The sequence below is a fragment of the Helianthus annuus genome, chromosome 14 (genome assembly GCF_002127325.2).
Source record: "Helianthus annuus cultivar XRQ/B chromosome 14, HanXRQr2.0-SUNRISE, whole genome shotgun sequence".
In the NCBI taxonomy this organism is placed as follows: domain Eukaryota; kingdom Viridiplantae; phylum Streptophyta; class Magnoliopsida; order Asterales; family Asteraceae; genus Helianthus; species Helianthus annuus.
In genome coordinates this window covers 67,682,474-67,694,554 of record NC_035446.2, presented here as the reverse complement: position 1 = coordinate 67,694,554, position 12,081 = coordinate 67,682,474, and the positions used below count along the sequence as shown (strand labels likewise).

Here is a 12,081-nt window from a genome sequence, read left to right as displayed (position 1 = left end):
TAATCTAGGATTGCAACTCTTTAGCCATTTGTTCAGAAAATAAATGAAGTTTGTTATGTCATTTCTATTTACCAATATGTTTCCCTTTATCATTTTCTGTTTAACTTGTTTTCTGTTTAACTTGTGATGAATAAAAGTAAGACTTGTTCCAGCATTTGGCAAGTGTATCTGTTCGTAAACCCTGATATTCCAAAACAAACAACTATGATAGGAACCCTGGATCTCTCGTCTCATTTTTTTTCTTAATATTAACTTGTGTCTCAAAATGTGATGAACGTAGGCGATCGGTTAACTTGTATCTCATTTTTTTTAAAGATCTTTTAATTATAAGAACTATAAACGTATACACAAAGAATTTTCTTTTTTACACAAATGCATCCTTACTTAAAAAAATATAAAGCATCCAGACACTTGTAATAATGTGATGAACGTAGGCGATCGGTTTTTGTTCTACATAGCTATTAAAATTATTAGAGTACAAAATGTGAATTTAGGTGATACCATATTTTGTTTGTTTGTAAATTGAGTTTTGTGATTAAATGGATTGAGTATGCAACACAATTAAGGATCTCTATTGAAATTACATATACTTATTTACAAATTCTACTCATATATACATTTATTTAAAAATTCTATTCATATAGTACCCAAGCCGCCTATAACACACCATTTACAACATTTGATCTTTCTCTCTTCTCTTTATATTGGTTGGTTGTTTTCTATCCTTTTTTTAAAACATAGATTATACAATTTTAAATACTTAAACTTCTCTATTTATTGAAAAGTTTTTTTTTTTTAATTTATTTATAGAGAGTTACAAAATTCTTGAATCAAACTAATTCTTGTTTATAACAATCAAATATAAATTTTATTGTTCTAAAATAAACGTTAAACATTGATATCATTCAGAAATGCGATGTTGACGGTTTCCGACCGCTAGAAAATGGTGTGTGGTTAATAAATGTGATGGCTGTTGAAGATGCTTTGAGTAAACAATGGAATGGTGTTTTTTGACCACGGTTAAAATGGTGAATGACGACAGTGACAGTAAAAGGTGCCTACGGTGGTGGTAACTTTGAGGTGATTCGAAAGTGCTATGCAGATGATTGTGATAGTAGTTGGGTCTTGTTGATGGTTGGTGGTTGTTAGCGGTAGTTAAGGGTGGTTTGCTTTCGAGTAGTAAACTGTAGAGTTTGAGGTATAATCGGGTGGAAGCGGAGAAGGAGACGGGTAAAGCAATGGGTCAACCGAGGTCAATGGTTCAGATTCGGGCGACATGACTGAGGACTCGAACAATAGAACTAACTAAATAGTTAAATATTTATTATTTTGTTAGTTACCGAACTAACTAAATAGTTAAATATTTATTATTTGTTTGCGTACCACGCGCGGTATTTTTGAACTTTAATATATCTAGGGACGTATTAAGATAATGGTGATGTTTAGAACTTCACACCTGACATTTTAATACCAATACAACTATGATAGGGACCCTGATCTCTCGTCTCGTTTTTTTTTCTTAATATTAACTTATGTCTCAAACTAAGTTCAGATAACTCCCTATATCGCATGGTTTATTAGTTTTTCACGTTTTGATTCCAGTCACCTGAAAGTACGTATAATTCTACTTGTTTTATAAAAAGTTTCGCGTTCGGATATCTAGTAAATCACGTTTGTTGAAACGTTATCAACTTGTTTTACGAGTTACAATGTGTCTTCGAAAATAAATATTCACTTATATTTATTTTTATAAAAGTCGCTTGAATCCGATAGGTTTTGTTTTTACAATAAAACATGTTTGGTTTTTACGGATTTTTTCGGAAAACGGGCAAAGTTTCCTCTGTTTTTGGACGATCCCGACAACACAAGTTGTCGATATTATTTTCAAAAAAAGGACGTTGATGTTCAACCTTTTCCTTTGTGCAAGTAAGGCATTTAGAAACATATACAGCAATGTCCCTCTTCATGCCAGGCCACCAATAAGTTGCACGCAAATCATGATACATCTTGTCAGCGCCCGGGTGGATAGAGTAACGGGATTTGTGAGCCTCATTCATAATGAGCGCTCATGGAGATTATCGCGATCTGGTACCCAGATGCGATGGAGGTAGTATTGGAGTCCATTAGGTTTAGTTTCGAGTTGATGAATCTTAGCGCCTTGGATTTCCACTTCTAGACTTCCTTCATTAGGTGACGAATATTGGGCGTCACGAATACACACATGGAGATCATTAGAGATACGGATAGCATTCACATGAGTTTTACGACTAAGAGCATCGGCCACTACATTCGCCTTGCGAGGATGATAGCGAATTTCGCAGTCGTAGTCGTTAAGCAATTCCACCCAACGTTTCTATCGCATGTTCAGTTCTTTTTGGTCGAAGATATGTTAAAGGCTCCTATGGTCGGTGAAAACCACACACTTAGTACCATACAGGTAGTGTCGCCATATCTTTAACGCAAACACAAATGCACCAAGCTCCAGATCGCGAGTAGTATAGTTTTTCTCATGTACCTTGAGTTGACGAGAGGCATAAGCAATAACCTTGTCCCGCTGCATGAGCACACAACCCAAGCCACGGTTCGAGGCATCGCAATATACCACGAAATCATCATTCCCATCGGGAAGAATCAGAACAGGGGCATTACTCAAAAGAGTCTTAAGAGTCTGAAAAGATTCCTCTTGCTCTGGACCCCAAGCAAAAGGTCTCTCTTTCTGAGTCAACGAAGTGAGGGAAACAACGATCTTAGAGAAGTCTGAAATAAACCGGCGGTAATACCCCGCCAATCCTAAGAAGGAACGAATCTCAGATGCAGATTTAGGCGTACTCCAATTCTTCACATCTTCGATTTTAGACGGGTCAACATGAATACCTTGCTCACTAACGATGTGACCAAGAAATTGTACTTTATTAATCCAAAACTCAAACTTAGAAAATATAGCATATAAACGTTCACCACGTAAGAGTTCAAGTATCAAGCGTAAATGTCGAGCATGATCAGCTTTAGTTTTATAATAAATGAGAATATCATCGATAAAGACTATCACAAAATGATCCAAATAGGGCTTACACACACGATTCATGAGATCCATAAACACAGCGAGTGCGTTGGTCAGTCCAAAAGGCATGACCACGAACTCGTAGTGTCCATAACCAGTACGGAATGCGGTCTTGGGTACATCATCCTCGAGTACACGAAGCTCGTGATAGCCATAACGAAGATCGATTTTTGAGAAACATGACGCGCCTTGAAGTTCGTCAAATAAATCATCGATACGGGGAAGGGGATAACGATTCTTAATGGTAAGCTTATTAAGTTCAAGGTAGTCGATACACATACGAAATGAACCATCTTTCTTCTTGACGAATAGCACAAGAGCACCCCACGGAGAGGTACTTGGACTAATGAATCCCTTGTCGAGTAATTCCTGAAGTTGACCCGATAGTTCTTGCATCTCGGAATGAACCCCACGGAGAGGTACCGAACCGAATGAAACTCCTTCCCTTTGCTCGTAAACTAAACCCAAAACCAGCTAGCACCACCACTGTTGACCCGACCGGAGCTCCCGCGGCCACCACCGCCGTCAGGTGGTCACCACCGCCACTACCATCTTTCACAATCAACAACAAAATTGTCATCATTATCTGTTCAGATGCGACGACAAAGAAAGAAAAAAATGAGCACGCGCCGCCGCCGTCGAGCGCGGCATTTCTTTCTGCAGGAAAAAGGAGTCCCCACCTTAGACGACGGCGCCGCTGCTGTCGTCACTCCCTCTTCTCTGATTTCCCTCTCTCTTGTCACTTCTCTCTGTCTCCCAAGAGTTTCAGGTGGATGTGGTGAGTTAATATGAAGAGTGGGTTTCGGGTTATTGTGGGTGACCTGCCGGAGAAAGAGGCCGGCCGACAGCCGACCGGAGGTACTCTAGTCGCCGGTGACCTACCGGAGAAACAGGCCGACCGGCAACCGACCAGAGGTACTCTGGTCGCCGGTGCATGAAGAACGAGAGGGAGAGAAGAAGAGGGGGGATGGTTGTGGATGTATGTGTGTTTTAGAGATAGGGTTTAAATAGAAGAAATAATGAAGATAGAAAGAGAGTAGTGTGTGCGTGAGTCTGGATGGGATTAAAATGAAGGTGACAGGGTTTACAAGGCTTTAAATACTTAGGGTTTCCTTTGTGGGCTTGGGCCCAAGGCCCACAAGCCCACTTCATGTGTTTTAAGTGGCCCGTCTGCACCTTTGAACCCGTTTTCAAACCCGAACTCCATGGAACAACGAGAAACATTATTTTAGGGTCATTAGTATTTAAATCAATGTCATTAAAACGCGTTTGACGCGTTCGTTCGTCGGTTACGTTAAAATCGCGTAAAATGTGTTGTTTGTTGTTTTAATCCGTTTTTCGATCCAGTTTCGACTGCGATTATTAAAATTCGATTACGGAGATGAATTATCATTATATTTCAGTTTTTTAGGTATTACATGTTTTCGATGCTTTTGTTTCGTTGCCGGTGCGTTCCTTCAGTCGCGTTTTTCGTTCACGTTTGCGTTTTGTGACGTTTAAAAGCACGATAAATTCGAAAAACCAAATTCATGTGTTAAAATTATATGTATAAATTTTTTGTTTGTCAGCGTTGTCAGTATTTTATTCGGTGTTAGTTCGTTATCGTTTAACGTTTAGCAGATTTCATGCAAATCACCATTCGCGCACTATAAAGTCGGATGAACGTTCCTAGGCACTCTAGAAGCCTAATTAAGTTAATTTACTAGTTAAAACACTACTAATTATTGTCTTAATGCTCGCATTGTGTGTAATAATAAACAGAATATTGCCGGTTGTCACAAAATGAATCTTCAGGTCTTTGTTTGCATGGTTCCAAACTCACTCTGATTTGCTATATCGCAATTTTCACGAATAATCACCAACTTGAATTAACATAATGTGACCTCTCCGTTTCAACTTTAATGACATCCGCGTTCGGTTTAAGTGCATTTTTCTGCTTGATCCTCTAATCTTCAAAAACCCAACCGACAATTGATAGAAACTTCCAATCACCATATCGGTAAACTTCAAGTCTATGAATACCCACGAAAATCTGAAATTCCGTTTTTCGTAATCACCTTTAAGCACACTCTTGAATAGTTGATCAGTGTAAATGGTAATCTCCACAATCAACAAATTTTCATCTGATAACAAATCATCTGCTAATGCATTTAGATCTCAGAAACATTCTTCCACGATCAGATTCACATTCTTCCTCTTCAGTCACAATATAGATGTATAGTCTTCTCCGTTAGTTCCCGCAGCAACTTAATCAACAAAGATCGTTGATGTGCACAAAATGCAACATATAAATTACATCAATTGTGGCTTAAAACTAACCCCTTTTTAGTACTAATGTTGGAAAAAGTGTGCTTTTGTCTTCCTTTTGTATTTTTAGGATTAAATGAGCTCAAAATAACAAAAGAAGCAAAAAGACAGCAAAATCTAACATAAATACAATAAAGGAAACAAAAGTGACATGCCCGACCCCCCGACAGCATCTTCCCAAGCAAAACAAAGAAGACAGAAGACTGAACACGCCACGTGTTCAGCGAGCACGGGGCCGTGCCCAAGAGGCAGCATAAAAGACAAATCTATAGAAGCTTCTACTGCCCACCACGGGGCCGTGCCCAGCGGACACGGGGGCGTGGTCAACTTCCTGCAGGCGCATTTATTGTAATTGCGAATTACAATTAATGAAGAGAGAGATTGTCAGATGGACACGGGGCCGTGCCCAGCAGGCACGGGGCCGTGCCCGGGCTTCTGTTCAGCTTATAAATAGGAGTGTTTGGAGCTCTTGCAACTCATCCCTTGGCAGACCACCTCTCTCACACTTCACCCACCACCCACCACCACCATAACACCATCATCCACCACCATCATCCATTATCCATCATAGAGTGTGTGAGTCGTCTCGGGATCCAAGATCGATTGTAAGAGTTCTTGACAATCAAAGGCCATGTTTGCCTAAGTCTCTTACATCACTTGGTGAAGACAAGTGTTTAGTGTAATACTTTTTATTTTTAATCTTTTGCACTTTAATTGGTTTTGTATTAATGACTTTAATTACTAGTTTCTTATGTTGAAGGTGATTCTTCCTTATCGTTTGTCCGTGGTGTCTTGACATTATTTTACTGTCTATATAAAATAAAAGATTTTCACCATTCATATCTCCACGGTCTATATGGAGGTATGTTGGCTACCTGGTCGGGGTTAAGGGAACAGTTTGGTAAGAGTCTTGCCATTGTTCAGTCTATAGATCCTGCAAAGGACCTGGGTCAAATTTAGTAGGACCTCCTTCAATACCCACAGGTATTGGATGGCGGGGGTCCAAACTCTTTGATCCCCTCATAAGTTAAACTACTATTAATACTTTAACCCAGCTACTTAAGACTGTATCCCTGCTGACTCAGACTACATAGCTGAGGGTAACGTCGCCTTCAAAAAAGGGGCCTACCACATTATGCATTAATAACTTAATTAATTATCTTTCAATAATCCGACCCTTTAGGATTGTATCCTTGCTGACTCAAACTACTGGGTTGAGGGTAACGTCGCCTTCAAAAGAGGGGCCTACTACAATAACTAAGATAATCTCTTAAACAAGTGTAAAAATAACCAAAGGTTACACTACACACAAGTCGGATCCAAGTGACTCATCTTGTCTATCTGTTTTATTTTTATTTTTATTTTATTTTTCAGCATTTTAGTTAGTTTTATTTTCTTAGTTTAAAACCTTTTTCTAACATTTTGATTTGGTTAGACGTTGAGGATAAACCGGTACTAAAAGCTCTTGTGTCCTTGGACGACCTCGGTATCTTACCAACACTATACTACGTCCACGATGGGTGCACTTGCCCATATGTGTGTTTAGTGTTAGTAAATATCGTGTTTTATAAATTTAAAACTTGGCTAAAAAGTGTAAAAAGGGCTTAAAATATATACCTAAAATACATTACACTTCACGCACATCATGCCGGGGACACAAGGATTTTAAGAAAGTTAGGAATCAACGGCCTAATCATTTTTTTCTATTTTCTTTTATTTTTTTAGGATTTTCTTAAATTTTCAGCTTCTGTAGAGCTCAGCACGGGTCGTGCCTGGTCGGACACGGGCCGTGCCCAGCAGTATCACTGGCAGTTTTTATTTTCGGAGTTACAGAGGGCTGAGCACGGGGCCGTGTCCAACTTTCAAGTAACAGGGATCCGGAAAACAATCGCTGTATCTCCGACCATGGGCCGTGTTCAGTGAGCACGGGGCCGTGGTGAACTTTCTGACCAACATTCTTTTCTATTTTTATTGCAGGATTTGGAACCAGACGCCACATCTGAACCTTCTACGTAGTGTATGAGCTCCAGTTCTAATAAAGACATAAAAGAACCTCTAGAAGAACCCGGACGCTTTCTCAGAAAAAGACTTAAAGCTAAAAACCAAGAGAAGGTTTTGAGTGACCCACTTCCAATGGCGGACCAACGTACCTTCATGGATTACCTACGACCCACCGTAGGTAATCTCGGCGCCGCTATCAATGCACCGAATGTTGAAGCCAATAACTTCGAACTTCGGGCACATTTGATACAAATGCTTCAAATGACGCCATCCGCCTTCGAATGTTTCCTTTTTCACTAAAAGACCGAGCAAAAGCTTGGCTCAACGCCCTCCCAGTTGGTTCGGTAAACACCTGAGATGAACTAGCCCAAAAATTTCTATATAAGTATTTCCCTCCCACTAAAACGGCTAAATTAATGACTGAAATTAATACATATTCACAAGAGGACGGGGAATCCTTGTATGAAACTTGGGAAAGGTTCAAGGAGCTATTGCGAAAGTGTCCTCATCACGGTCTTGCGATATGGCAACAAGTATCCACTTTCTATAATGGGTTGTTGCCACACACAAGACAAACACTTGACTCTAGCTCTGGGGGACTTTTAGGTAATCGGCGCCCACATGAAATATACAATCAAATTGAGGAAATTGCTCAAAACAATTTTCAGTGGTACACTCCCCGAGGTAATAAATCTATTGCGCCGGGCGCCCATAAGGTTGATGAAAGCACTTCTTTACAAGCCCAAATCGAGGCCCTTTCTTCAAAAATTAAAAAATTAGAAATGGAAAAAACGGTCTTGGTTATGGCCTGTGAAGGGTGTGGTGGGCCACATGAAAATTGGAGTTGTATGAAAGAAACAGACGATCAACCAGAATCAGCAAACTACATTGATAATAGACCTAGGCCGTCGGGTCCTCCAACGGGTACCTACAACCAAGGATGGCGTAACCACCCTAACCTTTGGTGGAGAGAAGCCAACAAAAGAAGTAACCAACAAAACCCAAACCAACGAACAAACTTTCAACAACCAAGAAATGAGTCACAAAATTTTCCTCAACAACAAGGTGGACGAGAGAGGCCTGAAGATACCGTATCTCGCCTCATCTCCGACACTGAAAAGAAAAACTCAGATCGATTTCAACAATTGGAATCGAATTTTAGAAATCAACAAGCTAGTATACAAAACATTGAAAAACAATTAAGTCAACTAGCCCAAAATTTCTCCGAGAGACCACAAGGCGCGTTACCAAGTAATACTGAAACAAACCCAAAAGCCCAAGTTCATCTCATAACATTAAGAAACCGTACCGTGGGTCCCGCGGAAGCTCCGCCACCACCAGCAGAGGAAAGCACAACACCGCCCCAACAAGATAAGGCTTCTCCTCTACTTCAAGAGCCCACCAAGGCTCCTCCGGTTCCGTACCCCAGTAGGTTAATTCGTCAAAAGACCAATGAGCAATTCGCAAAGTTCGAAAGTCTACTAAAACAATTGCATGTTAATATTCCTTTCATAGAAGTCCTAACTCAAATGCCTAAATAATCAAAATTCATGAGGGACTTCCTCACTCATAAAAGGAAAATTGAATCATTGTAATTAGTTAATCTAGGCGAAGAATGCTCCGCCCTCGTACTCAATAAACTTCCCCAAAAGAAGATTGATCCCGGAAGCTTCACAATCCCTTGCTCGGTCGGGGAATCCCCCATTCGTAATGCACTAGCCGACCTTGGGGCTAGCATTAACCTCATACCCGCATCAATGTTTAAACGACTCGGCCTAGGAAAAACAAGCCCTACCAAGATGAGTGTACAACTCGCCGATAGGTCCGTCAAATTCCCGCAAGGTGTCGCTAAAAATCTATTGGTCAAAGTCGACAATTTCGTCTACCCGGCCGACTTTGTCATACTAGATATAGAAGAAGACACCGAAGTCCCCCTCATACTAGAGAGGCCATTTTTAGCCACCGCACAAGCAGTGGTAGATATGAATGACGGAACACTCACTTTGAAGTATGGGGATAAGGAAGTGAAGTTCGGGGTTGGGAAAAGAATAGAGGATGATGACCCGGTCAATTACATGAAGGTTATTGATTCGAGTTTGGATGATGCTCTCCGACGGTGCAACATGGGATGCAAAACATCCCACTCGGAAAAAATATAACCTCACTTTGGGTCTAGCCAAGGACCTTTATAAACGTGGCGCACCACGGAGGCATTCCGCGGAACTATCCTTAGTTTAGTTTAATCTTTTAGTTTAATTTTAATTTGCATTAATAAAACACACTCGTGATGGTAAAGGATAGCAAGGGAAACGAGAAACATAGCCCCATGCACGAAAACAGAGCCATCCGACAACAATTTCTTCATTATAGTAAGCTCAGCACGGGCCGTGGCCGCCCAACACGGTCCCGTGCTGCACACTCTGCAGAAAATTGCCCAGTTCAGGTAACTGGACACGGGCCGTGTTCACTGAACACGCCCCCGTGTCCAGGCTTCTGTTTCTTTTCTTTAATTTTTGTCACTGGCACCTGAACACGGGGCCGTGCCCGGTCACCACGGGGCCGTGTCCAGGATGCCAGTAACATAAAATTTTTCTTTTAACTCCATTTTACACATTCAATCAACCTAAAAACTTATTTTTGGGACACATTGAGGACAATTTGTAATTTAAGTGTGGGGGGATGCTAAAACCTTGAATCTTGTAAGTCCTAATAACAAGCCTTACACAAAACTCTATTGGAACCGCTAATCACCCCAAATTTTTTCAAAAAATTTTCATTTTTTTACTTATCTAAGTTTAAGTTGGGAATTCAAGTTCTAACAAGGTTATATTTTTACAAGTTTACAACCGATAGCGTCGTGATAAAAAGAACCAACATAAGAAAATTACGAAAAGGCATGACAAACTTAGTTAAAATTTGATTATATATACTTGATCACATAAAAACCCTTTCCCACAAAAGTGAGTTTTGAGCCTTTAACTAGCATACAAATATATATCTTTACACTAAATGCTCATTTTTTGTTTCTTCTGTGAATAGCCGCTTGGTTCATACTGTGACACCCCAGGAAAACCAGCAAACGATATAACTTATCTAGCTTCTCAGTGAGAACGTACCAAATTTCGGGACGAAATTTCTTTTTAGTTGGGGATACTGTGACAACTCGTATTTCAAACCCGTCTTTGTATTATATGCAACGTATGTGAACTTGATTGAATTACCGAATGATTGAACTATTGAATGGATGATGTTATGACATGTTATGTGAATATGTATTATGTGAATATGTATATGTTTACTCAACCCGAACCGCACAACACACCACACCACTGGATCGCACAAACCTCATTGGGCCGTGTAGCTTGTACGCGGACCCATAGGCCAACAAGTTGGGCTCGGCCCACTCCTCTTAAATGTGTAAACACTCATGTACCCTGAATTGTTACAATCACTTGACACAACACAACCCTAGCTCCCCTCTCTCTTTCTCTCTCACGAACCGAAGGTAGCCAAGGCATCCATCCCATCGAATCATCATCTTGTTCGGATCAATTCTTGTTCCTTCCCTATTCGGTTAGTATGATTGATTAAGTGTACTTGATGTTTTGATGTTTTGTTACAATAGCTTTGCATGATGATCTAGGATTTCTGATTAATTAATATGATTGTTTGGGCTGAATGATAGTGTTATTGATAATCGGATCCCGTGTACACTTGATTTGCATGTTCGATAGTGTTTATACGGTTTGGAATACATGATCTAGTATTAGAACCGAACACATGGAAATTGGCTGTGATATAATAGAACTCGGATAGGTGATCAGGTTTAACTCGATTACATGTTTACAAGTTGTGTTCATGTTTGATTCGGTTAGGGTTCTTGAGAAAACATTGGAATTATGCATGTTTGATCGATTTTGTGATTATCAGATTTATTAGAATGATGTTGATTGATTTTGTTAATTGGTTGGTAAACTTGGAAACTTGGATAATTGTAACTAATGTGCATAATTTCCGGAAATTGTTAACCTATCGCACAAGGGGCCGATCGCACAAAGCGGTCCCCAATCACACGAGCCAGTCGCACAACATGGCTGATTCACACAAGCAAGCCGGTCACACAAGTGCCAAATCGCACAAGCGATTCCCCACCGCACAAGATATCTTGATCGCACAAGGTTATTCGGTTAGCTTAACTGTTGGGCCGATGGACATGTTGGGTTGGGCTGGTCAGATCGCACAACCCACATTAGTCGCACAAGATGAGCTGTTATGCTGTTTGGGCCGGACAAGCCCAAAGGCTAGTCGCACAACCCAGTTCACTCGCACAAGGGTTACCGGATCGTACATATAATGTTTGTTTAACCGATTGGGCCTCAAGCCCAATCCTGATCGCACAACCTGTATGAAGCGCACAAGTCACTTATGTCATTTGTTTGGGCCGTGTATGCCATTGGACTTTTATGCTGATAATTGGGCCGGGTTATGTTGGGCCGAGTACATTTGGGCTAAGATTAGAATGCACAAGTTATGCTCTTGACTCTTAAGTGTTGCCATGATCTACGTGCTCGTAACGTGTTAACTTGTGTGAAACATACGTGCTTTACCTAAACCGAACCTGACTTATATGATAATCCTGTTAGGACGCGATTGACCATTCTTAATTCAAGTAACTTTGGTATAACCTGCCGAGCAATCCCAGGTGAGTTCAA

General features: G+C 40.5%; 1 non-coding gene across 1 annotated transcript; it reads right to left on the bottom strand.

Moving 5' to 3' along the window:
* Window positions 1-7,779: 7,779 nt before the first annotated feature.
* On the bottom strand, window positions 7,780-7,886 carry LOC118486952. Its single transcript, XR_004880119.1, has one exon. It is a non-coding gene; the product is annotated as a small nucleolar RNA R71 (small nucleolar RNA).
* Window positions 7,887-12,081: the final 4,195 nt, after the last annotated feature.